This window comes from Macaca nemestrina, chromosome 8, assembly GCF_043159975.1.
Source record: "Macaca nemestrina isolate mMacNem1 chromosome 8, mMacNem.hap1, whole genome shotgun sequence".
Classification (NCBI taxonomy): domain Eukaryota; kingdom Metazoa; phylum Chordata; class Mammalia; order Primates; family Cercopithecidae; genus Macaca; species Macaca nemestrina.
In genome coordinates, this window is record NC_092132.1 from 23,434,020 (window position 1) to 23,449,437 (window position 15,418).

The window sequence follows — 15,418 nt, forward strand, 5'->3', positions numbered from 1 at the left end:
CAGAGTCAGGAAAACAAAGCTTAAGGTCAAACATCGCCAATTGTTAATCTGTATGTTCTTGGGCAAGACAATTTTCTAAAGCCTCTTTCCCTAGACATAATATTAGAATAATAAAATGAGCTAGCATTTATTGCATACTTGTGTGCCAACAACTATTCTAATTACACTGCTTTACTTTTAATAAACTACTTAATCCTCATAGGTAGTCAATATTATCTTTATTCCTATTTTGTAAGTAAGAATGATATGGCATAGGGTGAAAGAAATTCATCCAAAGTCACATATCAAGAAAGTAGTAAAGTTAGGATTTGAATTCACCAATTCTAATCCAGAGCCCATATGTTTAATCACTCTGTACCTATAAAACAGAATGTTAGGATTACACTGATGAACAAGTATGAATAATATTTGTACACTGAAGACTGTTGTCCAAATTTAGATAGCATAGGCAGTTGTATTTGAAATAATGCATGTTAAAGTAATATCTGGCATATAGATGTTCTCAGAAAATATGAGCTCTCATTTATTCTTCCACAAACGCAGCTGCTCTTCCTATCTCTATATCCCCATTATGGGAAGGACTTCAAAATGTGTTCCTCTTCCTGTAAATCCCAGTATTAAAGAACTGAAAGGAAATGCAAACTGGTACCAGATGTTCTGTAGCTGTTCTGGTTTGAATGTACCTTGATTTCCTGAACATCACTTATACTTTGACAGTTTTGTCTTCACTATCTTCACATGCATCCCACCTGAAATTGCTTGAGGAGCCAAATGGGAGAGTCACAGCATCAAAGCTAATATGCTCATTTTCCCAGTGTTTAATTTTCCCTCCCAAGATTCAAAGGACTTTCTTGTGTTCATGTCCATGTGATCAGAGAAAGACAGACTGAAGGGAAGATGGATGCATTACAACCACACCCAACCAAAACCCTGAACTAAACAGCCCCCGTGAAACTTCTTTCCCAGAAAGCATTCCAGGTGTCTATGGCTCTGCCTATATAGCCCTAACATAAAAATGGTCAAATGCCTTCATTGTGTGACTCAGTGTAGATAACAACCCTATGTGGGTTCACTACATTTTGAATCACTCACCTATCAGAAAATCTGAACAGAAAAAGAAATTATTTGTGGTGATAGGAAACCATACACATTATGGTTCATGCTACACAGCAAGAGAAAGTGGTTATAAAATAATATAAATCAAAGGAAACATATTTATTTAACTTTGTACGAACATACTAAGAACAATCCTCCACCAATAAATACTTGTAAGAATCTTCAGAGTCTATAAATCTCATCTTTAATAGTTTTCTAAATCTCATTCTGTCCCTCTCCCATCAGTTTTGATTACCTGGCATTGCTTCATTTATGTTACAGAAATGTTTACTACCAAAACAGTATTTATTTGCTTATTTTTATATTGGCTGGGACTTCTTCCAAAATATATGGAAAATAAAGAATGGGTACTTAGCCTTATTCATCTCTTTCCTTGAGCAGTGTCTGTCACACAGTTTGCATTCAAAAAATAATGGGCAAAATATTTAGAGAGAATAAAATAATGCATTTTCATAATCCTTTACAATTCAGCTCCAGTCACTTCTGTGAAACCTTCACCAGTTACCTCGATCTCTAAAAACAACAGTGACATATGAAATACCCAGGCTATCGCCTAACAAGTACTTGGCACTCAGTAAGTAGATGCAGTGATTATGATTCAGTCCCTATATATTCTTCCCCCAAACCCCACAAAAATGATGAATTGACAATGTATGAATTATTATTCTAACTTCACATATGAGAAAATCATGAAGCCTAGTGATGTTAATAAAATAAGAACTAGCATTACAGGCAGGTGTGTGTGTGTGTGTGCCTGTCTAAAGCAGACATATTGTTCTGCTTTCCAAGTACTCACTTGTTTAGTGTAAACCACACACCATGTGTTTTAAGTGCCCTTTTAAACTTGGAGAAAATGAATTGTCCAAGTTCACAGCATAATTCAATGACAAAACTAGGATATGAATTCAGCCTCAGCCCAGGGTTCTTACTTGCTATACCATATGGCCTGTCTAAAGTTGAGCAACTGGCCCCAAGTCACACAGCTGGCAGAAGAGCAAGAATATGAACCACACCTGCCTAGCTTGTTCTTCAACACCATACTGCCTTTTCCAATAGTCCTATTCTTTTAACTTCAATGCCACTTAAAACTTTAGAGCTGGAAGAAACTTTAGAGTTGATCTAACTTCATTCCCTTATTCTCAGATCATACATCTGATGCTCACAGGAGAGAAGAGAGTTTGCAAAAGTAACATAGCAACTTAATGTAGTAATTAAGTCCCAAACCTAAGTCTTCTCTTCACATTCACCATGTACCATCTACACTGGGACTCTTTCATAACTTGTTTTGTAAATGCTTTCTGTTTCTAAGATTTGTATCCATCATAAAATAGCAGATTAAAATACAGGTCTAAGGAAAAGATTGTAATAACCTCATGAATTAAAAGGAGGTAAATAAATACAGACATCTTGGGAATAGACCTTTCTGAATATCCATGTAAATTTCCAGCATAATTATTCACACAAAATTATGAGATAGCTCCCATTTGTTTACTTGTTTACACCAGCAGACATTTGCTCTTACAAAAATCATCCATTCAACAGTTATATAAGTGAAAGAGAAATAAAATCCTTCTCAGGCAAGCAAATGCTAAGGAAATTTGTTACAACTGGACTAGCTTTACAAAAGTTCCTTAAGGGAGTGCTAAACGCGAAAGTGAAAGAACAACACCTCCTACTACAAAAACACACTTAAGCACATAACCCACAAACACTATAAAGCAGTTACACAAGTCTAAAAAACAACCAGCTAACAACACGATGACAGCATCAAAATCACACATGTCAATATTAACCCTTAATTTAAATAGTCTAAATGCACATTTAAAAAACAAAGAGTGGCAAGTTGGATAAAAGACAAGACAAAACTATCTGCTCTCTTCAAGAGACCCGCTTCATATGTAACAACATCCACAGTCTCCAAGTAAGGGGATGAAGAAAAATCTACCATGCAAACAGACAACAAAAAAACAACAGGAGTCACAATTTTTATATCAGATAAGATAGATGTTAAACTAACAATTAGAAGAAGAAGGGATTACATAATAATGAAGGGTTCAATTCAACAAGAAGACTTAACTATTATAAATGTATATACCCTCAACATTGGAGCACCCAGATTCATAAAAAAAAAAAAAGTACTTCTTGGCCTATGGAGAGACCTAGACAGCCAAACAATAATAGTGGCACACTTTAACACCCCACTGACAGTGTTATTATCAAGGCAGAAACTAAGAAAGAAATTCTGGTCTTAAAACTTGACACTTGACCAATTGGAACTAATAGACATCTACAGAATAGTCCACCCAACAACCACAGAGTATACATTCTTCTCATCTGCACATGGAACATATACTAAGATTGACCACATGATCAGTCATAAAGTAAGTCTAAATAAATTTTTTAAAAAATCAAAATCATGCCAAGCACACTTTTGGAACACACAGTGCCATAAAAACACAGACCAATAACAAGAAAATCTGTCAAAACAACTCAAATGCATGGAAATTAAACAACTTATTCCTGAACAACTCTTGGGTGAAAAATGAAATTAAGGCAGAAATAAAAAATTCATCGAAATTAATGAAAATAGAGATACAACTTACCAAAATTCTTGGGATGTAGCTAGAGCAGTGTTAAGAGGAAAGTTTATAGTACTAAACACTTTCACCAAGAAGTTAGAAAGATCTCAAATTAACAATCTAACATTGCACCTAGATAAACTAGAAAAGAACAAACCAACTCCAAAGCTAACAGAAGAAAATAAATAACTAAAATTAGAGATGAACAAAATAAAATTGATATGCAAAAGTCCCTATAAAAGATCAATGAAAACAGGAATCAGTTATTCAAAAGAATAAATAAGATTAATTGACCAGTTAACAAAAAAATCTAAATTAGGTACAATCAGAAATGACAAAGATGACATAAAAACTGCTTACACAGAAATAGAAAAGATCTGCAGAAGGTATTACGAAAGTTGTACGCACACAAATTAGAAAATATACAGGAAATGGATAAATTCCTGGAACATACAATCTCCTCAGACTAAACTAGGAAGAAAGTGAAACCCTAAGCAGAACAATAAGAAGTTCTGAAACTGAGTCAGTAATTAAAAACTTACCAACAAAAAAACATCCTGGACCAGATGGATTCCTAGTCAAATTCTGCCAGACATACAAATATACCAATCCTACAGAAAATATTCCAGTTGACAAGGAGGGACTCTTCCCTAACTCATTCCACTAAGACAGCATCAGTCAGATACCAAAATCTGGCAAAAACACAATTAAAAAAAAACTGTCAGGCCAATATCCTTGATGAACTTAGATGCAAAAATTATTGACAAAGTATTATCAAACCAAATCCAGCAGCATATCCAAAAGTTAATATACCATAATCAATTAGGCTTTATTCCTGGGATGCAAGGTTGGTTCTACATATGCAAATCAATAAATGTGATTCACCAGATAAACAGAAATTATATTTATATATATATATAATATATAAATTATATATAATATAAATTAATATATTATATATATAAATTATATATATATAATATAACCTTAAGAATCAGAAAACAACAAGATGCCCACTCTCACCACTCCAATTCAATTCAGTAGTGGAAGTCCTAGCCAGACCAATCAGGCATCAGAAAAAAATAAAAGGCATCCAAATAGGAAAGTAAGGAGTCATTTCCTATCTCTCTTCATGGACAATATGACTTTATACTGAGAAAACCCTAAGACTCCACCAAAAGGCTCCTAGAGCTGATAAATAACTTCAGTAAAGTTTCAGGATACAAAATCAATGCACAAAATTAGTAGCATTTCTATACACTAATAATGTTCAAGCTGAGCATCAAATCAAGAACAAATCCCATTTTCAACAGCCACACACACAAAAAGGAAATACCTCAGAATACATCTAATTGAGGAAGTAAAAGATCTTTACAAGGAGAACTACAAAACACTGCTGAAAGAAATCATAGATAACACAAAGAAATGGAAAAATATTCCATGCTCATGGATTAGATGGATCAATATCATTAAAATGGCCATACTGCCCAAAGCAATCCACTGACTCAATGCTATTTCTATCAAACTAACAGCACCATTTTTCTCAGAAATAGAAAAAACTATCCTAAAATTTATACAGAATCAAAAGCCCAAATAGCCAAAGCAATCCTAAGCAAAAGGAACAAAGCTGAAGGCATCACACTACCTGACTTCAAACTATACTATAAGGCTACAGTAACCAAAACATGGTACTAGTACAAAAACAGACCTGTAGATCAATGGGACAGAATAGAGAAAACAGAAATAAAGCTACACACCTACAATCAACTTATCTTTGAAAAAGTCTACAAAAATAAGCAATGGGAAAAGAGCTTCCTATTCAATAAATGGTGCTGGGATAGTAGGCTAGCCATATGCAGAAGAATAAAACTGGATCCCTAACCATCACCATAAACAAAAACTAATTAAAAATGGATTAGAGTTTTAAGTGTAGGACCTCAAATCATAAAAACCCTAGAAGAAAACCTAGGAAATACTGTTCTGAACATCAGCCTTGAGGATTTATAACTAAGTCTTCAAAAGCAATTGTAACAGAAACAAAAATTGACAAGTGGAAACATTAGACCAAAGAGCTTCTGTACACCAAAAGAAGCTATCAACAAAGTAAACACACAACCTACAGAATGGGAGAAAATATTTGCAAACTATGTATCCAACAAAGATATAATATTCAGAATCTATGAGGAATTAAAAAAAAACATTAAAAAGTGGACAAAATACATGAACAGGTACTGCTCAAAAGAAGACATACAAATGGTCAACAAACCTATGAAAAAAATGCTCATTATCACTAATCATCAGAGAAATGCAGGTCAAAACCACAGTGAGATACCACACCAGCCGGTATGTTGAGATGTCACACCAATCAGAATGGCTACTATTAAAAAGTCAAAAGAGAATAGATACTAGTGAGGGAATGCTTATGCGCTGTTGGTAGGAATGTAAATTAGTTCAGCCACTGTAGAAAGCAGTTTGAATATTGCTCAAAAAACTTAAAACAGAGCTACCATTCAACCCAGCAATCCCATTATTGGATGTATACCCAAAGGAAATTAAATCATTCCACCAAAAAGACCCATGCACTTGTATGTTCATCACAGCACTAATCACAACAGCAAAAGCAAGGAATCACCCTAAATGTCCATCAACAGTGCACTAGATAAAGAAGATGTGGTACATATACACCATGGAATACTACACGGGCATAAAAAAGAATGATTTTTTTTGCAGCAACATGGATGCATTTTGAGGCCATTATCCAAGTGAATTACACCATAACACAAAACCAAATACTGCATCTTCTCTCTGATAAGTGGGAGCTAGACACTGAGTACACATGGACATAAAGATGAGAACAATAGACACTAAGGATAACCAGAGTGGGGAGGGAGGGAGGAGAACAAGTTGAAAAACTACCTGTTAGGTACTATGCTCACTACCTGGGTAAAAGAAACATCCATATCCCAAACCCCAACATCACACAATATGCCCATGTAAGAAACCTGCCCATGTACTCCTATATCTAAAATAAAAGTTAAAATTGTAAATAATAATATTCCTAAGGGTGAATCATTTTATACTTATTTTCCAGGCAAGAAAACTCATGTTCAAACTTTCTCCAGGTCACAAAAAGTTAAGTAAATAATACAACCGGGATTTCAATTCACATATGGCTTATTCCAACTTTTATATTATGGTATCTCTTATTGTGTTCTGTGGCTCTGTGTCTTCCAGAATTTCTCTTTCTTTCTTTCTCTTTCTTTCTTTTTTCTTTTCTTTTCTTTTCTTTTCTTTTCTCCTTTTCTTTCTTTCTTTTTTTTTTTTTTTTTCTGACAGAGTCTCACTCTGTCACTCAGGCTGTAGTGCAGCCGTGCAATCCCATCTCACTACAACCCCCATCTCCCAGGTTCAAGCGATTCTCCTGCCTCAGCCTCTGAGTAGCTGGGACTACCGGTGTGCTCCACCACACATGGCTAATTTTTGTATTTTTAGTAGAGAAGAGGTTTCACCATGTTGGCCAGGCTGGTGTATAACTCCTGACCTCAAGTGATCCACCCGCCTCAGCTTCCCAAGTTGCTGGGATTATAGGCGTAAGCCACCATGCCTGGCCTATATCTTCCAGAATTTCTGCACAAACATTGCATGCACACACACACACGCACACAGATGTCACGACAACTACAAGCAGAAGAAATTACTGGTAAGCTGAGCTGTTTCTCATTCAAATATAAGCTTTGTCACTGTCAGTTCCTGTGCTGAGAGTTGCGTGATGTTTTTGGCTATCTCACTGCTCTGTGGCTTAATGTTTCTTCTGCCCTGCACCAGAAGTTTAACTATCTCCATATGTTCAGGAGCTCACAGAAAGAGAATTAAGAACGGCTTCATTTAGTATAGGCTGGGTGTTGGGTAACTCCTCTCTTCTCATTACACAGCATGAAGTCTCTCCACAGTTCATCAGTTAACACCATGGCTCCTTAATGACCAACTACTAAATCTTGGATTTCAACCTCTTTCAGAATGTTTCATTTACTCATAGATAATCAAGAAGCATTTATCGAACACCTGCTACAAGAAAGCCCCAAGAGGGGGTTACAAAGAATTATGAGACTGTGCTACTTTTCCTTAAGGAATGCAATTCCTAAGTAAGAAAAAATTAAGAGAATTCTTCAACACATTCTGTAGTTGTTTTCATTTATTTGAAAGTTTTAAAGAGAACACAGTAAAATCTTAACATTTAGTAAGTGAAAGAAATTAGATTGGAAAGGTGTGTATACATAACTTCAGTTGCATCTACAATTAATTACTTTTATTATTTATTTGAAAGTTCTAAAGAAAACAGGGCAAGGTGTTAAGTTTGTTGATTAATTCTGGGCTATACTTCCAAGAGTATTAGTAAAACTTTTCTCATCGTGTTTGATACATTTTATAATAAGTAAAAATAAACTTTTAAAATAGAGGATTTATTGGTTCATGCAATTATAATATCCAATATAGAGTACACCTAAGGTATGTGTGTAATTTATTACCGTGAATCAGATCCATTCACGTGTCATCAGGGTCCTGGATCAGTTTTGCTGAGTTTCTCTTTGCTTCTCCCTAATCCATGCATTAACTTCATTCTTGGTCTAGCTTCCTGCAGAACAGCAAAAAAAGCTTGCAGGCAGTTTTAGTTTCCTCATACACTTACAACACCGGCCAGTCAACAAGTGCCCTTTGTTTCAACATTCTAAGAGATGTTCAGAGATTCATTCTCATTAGAATGTCTTGCCCTCCTCCCCAATCCAAAGTAATCACTGTGGTCAATAAAAGGATTTCCTCAGTTTGAGTTATATACCTCACCCTTGGACCCAGGAGTGAAGTCAACCTATCTAGAACCTCATGGAGACTCTTACAGAAAATAAAAGCTATTGAGAAGAGAAAAGGAGGCAAAGGATGTCAGAGGTCAATCAACTAATATCTACTCCATCATCTAGCCCTTGATTACTCAATTAGTAAAGTGTCAGGAAAAATATCAGCAATGCCCTTTTTATTTAATACCATGCATTTCTTTTATGGTCAACACTATTTCAAGCACCATAAAGTATGCAAATGTGTCTGTGTGTGTGTGTGTTACGAAACTCAACTGTCATTTACAAATTAATGTACTGATTAATTTACTCAATAAATATATTTTTTAAATTTTTTGAGTTGGAGTCTCACTCTGTCACCCAGGCTGGAGTGCAATGACATGATCTCAGTCCACTGCAACCTCTGTCTCCAGGGTTCAAGCAATTTTCCTGCCTCAGCCTCCCCAGTAGCTGGGATTACAGGTGTGCACCACATACCCAGCTAATTTTTGTACTTTTAGGAGAGACAGGATTTCACCATGTCGGCCAGGCTGGTCTCCAACTCCTGCCTCAGGTGATCCACCCACCTAGGCCTCCCAAATTGCTGGGATTATAGGTGTGAGTCACTGCACCTGGCCAACAAATATTTCCTGAACACCTGTTTTGGGTTAGCCACTGAGATTCTATTTATTTATTTATATTTTGTTTTTAATCTGTTTATTTTTTAATGTTATTACAGTGTCTCCAAGCTGCAGTGATAGAACTAATTATTTTTTTCTAATTTTTTTTGTTTTATCCAAACTCACTTAAAATATTAGGACAAGGGAAACAAATTAATATACTTCAATGTTATTTTCTTCTCTCCAAAATCCGAATTATTGTTAGGCTTTCTTTGAAGTCATCTTCAGAGTCTAGACTTTGTAGGCACTGTAGAATTACGGTTCAAGGAACAGACTAGAGCAGGACTTGTCGAGTTCAAATTTTAGCTCACACCATTTACCGCCTTTCTGACCTTGAACAGGTTGCCTAACTTCTCTGTGCCTCAGTTTCAATAGATGATAAATAAGGTTAAAGACATTATCTTCATCATACAGACTTTGCAAGGATGAATTGTCCCTCCCTGGTATAGCACTTAGAAGAGTACCTGGCATATTGCAAACACTTAATACTATACTCTAACAAAAAAGTGTAATGTTTACACCAAAATATTATTTAGAGTAAAGATAAAACCTTTGCACAAAAGATTAAATGGTATAATGGTGTAAAAAAGGGAATAAAAGGCAACTGGCGTCACCAAGTATCTAAAGCTTTTAAATCATATCCGATCACAAACACATATTTAGAAATTCTATTAAAATAAAGAATGTGAAGAAAGGCAAAGCAAACTTATTCGTACATTCTTGTTTTCAACTCTTAAAAGATATGTATATATGTGGGTTTTCTAATCGGGAGCCTAGAAATCCAACAGGCTTCAAAAAGTAGGCCGTAAAAAAAAAAAAAAGAAAAAGAAAAAAAAAATTCCCACAATGTGTCTTTGATGGTCTCAAATTATATTGACTGCTTGACAGACAAAGCAATAACCTATCTATCCTAATGGCCCAGATGAAGATTTAAATAATCTTATCTTCAGAAAAACTTTAAAGATAAAGAAACTTCCCCACTAGAATAGGGATCCCACTTCAGTATCCTAAACAGGATATCATCAAGCTTCTGTAAATAAAGCTGGAGAGCTCAGTACTTGACAAGGCAAGTCCTCTGTCCTTTCTGAGCCTCTCTAATCATTTAAAAGTTTTCCTGGTAAATTCTTTAGAAGGAAACTCTTTAGTACCATTAGGTTTTCCACGCATGAACTACTTTCTAGAGCCTTCATCATAAGCACTTTCTGCTTTGATCAGAGAACACACTAAGGTGGTCCACAGCACAAGTATTAAGCCCCTACACTGATTTTGAAGAATGCAAATTGTTTGCCAACATTTAAACTCCAGCAGAGTTGAAAAGTCTCTTACAGGCTGAGATAGTTGGCAGACCTGCCTACATAGCTACAAAACGCTGTGTCAGACTCTGCCCTCCTCAAATTTTAACATGCCTTTTCCTCAACCTCTGATAGATAACCATATAAACAATCTACAGACAGCCACTGATATAAACTTTCTGATGTTCACTTCGCGCCTTACAATATAGCAACCAGGATTAAATAATAATAAAACACTCAAGATAAGCTCAGACCAGCTTATGGGAAAATTTTCTCTTTTTCTATGCATGATATTCAGCTGAATAATATCAGTCAGCTTTTATGTGTCACATTTGAAAGTTAAAATTAACCTAAATTCATACCCTTGTTAGTTTTCAAAAATAAAACACTTAAATTATAAAAACAGTACGTTCTTATTGCAACAACTTTAAACAATACTAAAAAGTATGTAAATCATAAAACAAAAGTCAACCCATCCAAGTCTTCCATTACCCTACAAAGCTAATTATTTTCAAATGCCTGTTAGAATCTCCTTCATGATCCACTAATATACCTATAAAGACATGAACCTAAATCTAATAAATAACTTTACCCCTCCCTTAAGGATTACCATGCTCTAATACAGAGATTCTAAGCTGTACCAAGCTCTGAGATGCTGAACAGCAAATTATTTGAAATCATAGAAGTATGACTTTCTCATGACTCAACAAAAAAGGATTGAGAAAGAAGTTAAAATATTTCAGACAGGTGGGCACATAGACATGTCAGTTCCTAACCTGTGCAACTACTCTTTGTCTGATATTCACTGTGGGCTTTCCATCCATCTTTGGGGAAAACCTAGTATCTATATGAACTGGCTGTTTTTAGCCTAGGCACTACCCTGCAGCCTTTAGCAAAGCTTGGTATGGTTTACTTTTACCAAAGCTTGGTTTATCTTTACCAACACTTGGTTTATTTTTTCTAGAATAATGCCACAACAGCTCCAATAGGGGAATGGCAGAGATCTTTGGCACTCTAAGTTTAGCGTGGATATGGTTAACTTAATCTCAATCTATCATTAAGATCAGACCAACATGTAAATTTTTGTATTATTCCATATGATTAGGGAATAATTTAAACACACACATACCTCCAAAATGCAGAAGTTCATTTTAAAAGGCAAGACAGCTTACTAAGACAAAGGAAGCTATATTTTTAACTGTCCCATAATTTTATAAGGTGGTCTTCCTAATAATGGAACTAGTTCTTCACATTAATAGGAATAAATGGAGTCGTATTAGAGTCACTGCCTTCCTCTCACATTTGCCACCCTCCCCAACCTCTACCCCTGGACCTACAAGGTATAAAACATGGGCCAATTTCTGGGCCTTATAGTTTTGATTAAATTCTTACCTAGCAATTTTGTCATCCATATGTATTTGTATTCTTTTGAAAGTTGTCCACAGAGACATAATAGGTACACAGATATGTATACCATATTTACATGCTTTCAGTATATTATCTTAGCCATTTTGTTCTTGGGAAGATATGTTTTCCTATTAAGTCTGAGTTCTTAAAATCATTACAGCTAGAAAATGGTCTCTTGTTATAAAAAGATAATCACTGAAGTCAATGGAGTCTTTTTAGAGTTAGAACCCTTTAATTTTTAAGTTACTAGCCTTTTTTGGGGGCGGGGTGGGGGGGAGTCTCGCTCTGTCACCCAGGCTGGAGTGCAGTGGCACAGTCTCAGCTCGGCTCACTACAACCTCTTCCTCCCGTATTCAAGTGATTCTCCTGCCTCAGCCTCCAGAGTAGCTGGGACCACAGGCTCACGCCACCACACCTGTATGTATATATATATATATATATATATATATATATATATATATATATATATATATTTTTTAGTAGAGACAGAGTTTCACCACGTTGGCCAGGCTGGTTTTGAACTCCTGACCTCAGGCAATCGGCCAGCCTCGGCCTCTCAAAGTGCTGGGATTACAGGTGTGAACCACTGTGCCCAGTCAGCTATCTCTTTTAACCAACTTGGAAAGCACTCCGAATCTTGAGAAGGATGACTTCAATATCTTCATCTTCATTACTGATACAAAATATCACATAAGATGAGTCACTTAAGAGAAGCCCGTGGTACCTCCCTCCATGGTGGCATTTATCCATTAATAAAAGCTCATTGATTACAAGTTTTAAACCAGCTCCGGTTTTCACTGTATGATCTATCGCATATTTCTCAGCCTTGTCTGCCAAAAAAATTATGCAGGTCTTTGCCAAATTCCTTGGTGAAATCCAGATATATTGCTTATGAGATTTACTGAATCTGTGAATTTGCTAACCTTCTCATGAAAGGGAATGAGGTAAGTTTGGCCTGACTTAAGGTACTGGTATTAGCTCATAATGATCATCACTTCACTTTAGAAGAACCCACAAATCACCCTTATTATTGTTCAGTCTGAGCTTCTCCCTCCCTGCCCCAAGAAACACACAGTCTGTAATTTCTAGAATTTATACCCATTCTGGTTTATAAGATTTCTAGAATTATTTGTAGTAATTCTGGGACTATACCTGCATTATCTTTTTGGTAGCACATAAATAAATAATGTCCATATTCCAAGATGCACCCAGTCTTGAATTCATTCCAAAGAGCTGGATTCTCTAACACTGTCATCCAGGCATACCTAGAACTTTAATGTTCATCTTTCACACGTGTATTATTATTCCAGTTTGATAATCCTTTGCCTTGATAAAAAACACAGAGTATACCAGCTAAGGTGCTCTTGGCTGAAAGTAACAGGAATTTCAACTCAAACTGGCTAAGATTATTAAGGTATGTATAACTTTCAGGAGTAGATCAGGCTTCAGTATTTGTTAATTTGTGTCTCAACATTACCATCCTCTCTGCTTGCTTTTTATATCTTTCAGTCCATTGCTTATAGCATCAACGTCATAAGGAGGCTGATTCTGCTTATATTCATAAGGTGGCTTCCAGCATCAGTCTGAGTTCATGTTTTCTGATTCATATGACACTGGAGACAGAGAAGACAGAGAATGAGAAAACGAGAAAGAGAGAAATTCATCTAAGAATGCTAAGCTTTCCTTCTAGAATGATTGGGCACCCACATGTCACAATCCCATCCATATATCATCACAGTCCAAATGCATTAAACGAATTAGTATCCACCCAATAGGAATAAGGAGAATAAGCTTGGAGAAAGTATGAACATCCCAGCACTTTGGGAGGCCGAGACGGGCGGATCACGAGGTCAGGAGATGGAGACCATCCTGGCTAACACGGTGAAACCCTGTCTCTACTAAAAATACAAAAACTTAGCCGGGCGTGGTGGCGGGCGCCTGTAGTCCCAGCTACTTGGGAGGCTGAGGCAGGAGAATGGCGGGAACCCGGGAGGCGGAGCTTGCAGTGAGCCGAGATCGCGACACTACACTCCAGCCTGGGCGACAGAGTGAGACTCCGTCTCAAAAAAAAAAAAAAAAAAAAAAAGAAGTTAAGGGGAAATAAGGGGAAATGGGATAATGCTGGGTAGGAAACCAAGGCTGTTCACTTTAGGAAATAAATAACAAATAGAGAGACCTTATTTATATATTTTTTGTTTTTAATCTTTCATCTTTTATCTTTTAATGTTATTCTAGTGCCTGCAAGCTGGGGTGCTAGAACTTTCTAATTAATTTTCCTACACCAAACATAATCTGAACATCTTTTATCAGCTATATCATGTAGAGAAGTCTAAACTTATTCTAGATTTTCATATTCCAGAAACAATTCTTTAGAAATTGAGTTATAAATTGTAATTTTTCATTGGTTACATTTCTCTTTTTCAATATTACTGATGGCCACTGAAATATGTATTTCCAAACCTCTTTTGTAGATGAACTAATAATAATACTGTCTGGAAGGGCTAATGATTTTCTCAAGGTCTTTGTGTCTAGTTAATAACATGTATGAAATTAGAACACAGATTTATTTCATTTTTAACCATTATTAAAAGCTCATCGATTACAATTTTTAAACCAGCTCTGACTTTAACTATATCATCATCTCATATTTCTCAGCCTTGTCTGCCAAAAAATTATGCAAGTCTTTGCCAAATTCCTTGGTGAAATCGAGACATACTGCTTATGAGATTTACCAAACCTGTGACTACTCCTAGGAGTTACTGGTTATATTCTCCATGGGCCTCAGTGGAAGAGGCCCTGTCCCTCTTGTCCTCTCTACACTAAATTTCTTTTTTTGTGAAAAATTCTACTCTTTCAGTAACCTCTCTTTTTCAATATAGAGTGGTGTTCAGGAGGTGCTCATAATCATGCATTACCCTTATGATTCCCCAATAGCAAAATTTAGTCTCCAAATTCTATGATGTTGTAGAAATACAAAAAGCTTTGATTCTCTTGAATTTCATTTTTATCACTCATTTTAGCAAAGTACTTAACCTCAGAGAAATTCCATTTTCTCATTTGAAACAAAAAAATTACTCATGTAAGATGGTGTTATAATAAGGGCTAAATGTAATTAAAATAAATGAATGATTTTGGCATAAAATAAAGTCAGTAAATGATAGTATTTAAGTGGTAGTTTCTATTTCTACTGCTATTATCATCTACAAATTAGAGTGGAAGTTTTAGCTAATATCCCTGAAGTCATTGAATGACTTCCCTAACTTTCCTACCTATGTTGATAAAGTTTCCTGTGCCTAGGCTGTTCTTTCCTATTACCTGTACTACTAAAACCGATTTCATCCTTTAACAAAGCCTTTCTCTACCTTTTTGTTTCCTTCAAACTAATGTAATGAGGTAACGGTATTATAACTAGCGTCTTCTCTTCTTTCCATGTTTAATTGAATAATGCAATTCTTTATAAGAAATCTTACTGAGCAGGCATAAGTAGCCATTAATTTGAGGCCTGGAGAAGCAAGTAG

At 35.8% G+C, this 15,418-nt stretch overlaps 1 long non-coding RNA gene across 4 annotated transcripts in view; it reads right to left on the reverse strand.

The window, feature by feature from the left end:
* LOC105468509 (uncharacterized) overlaps positions 1–13,661 on the reverse strand; it is a 242,912-nt gene extending 229,251 nt beyond the window's left edge. For 2 of the 4 annotated variants that reach the window (XR_011606775.1, XR_011606778.1), the window contains exons 1-2: positions 13,053–13,658; positions 8,222–8,328 (exon numbers count right to left, since the gene is read on the reverse strand). This is a non-coding gene — a long non-coding RNA (uncharacterized lncRNA). Of the gene's footprint in view, positions 1–8,221; positions 8,329–13,052 lie in introns of all 4 variants that reach the window. The other 2 variants (XR_011606776.1, XR_011606777.1) reach the window with 2 other exon arrangements.
* Positions 13,662–15,418: the final 1,757 nt, after the last annotated feature.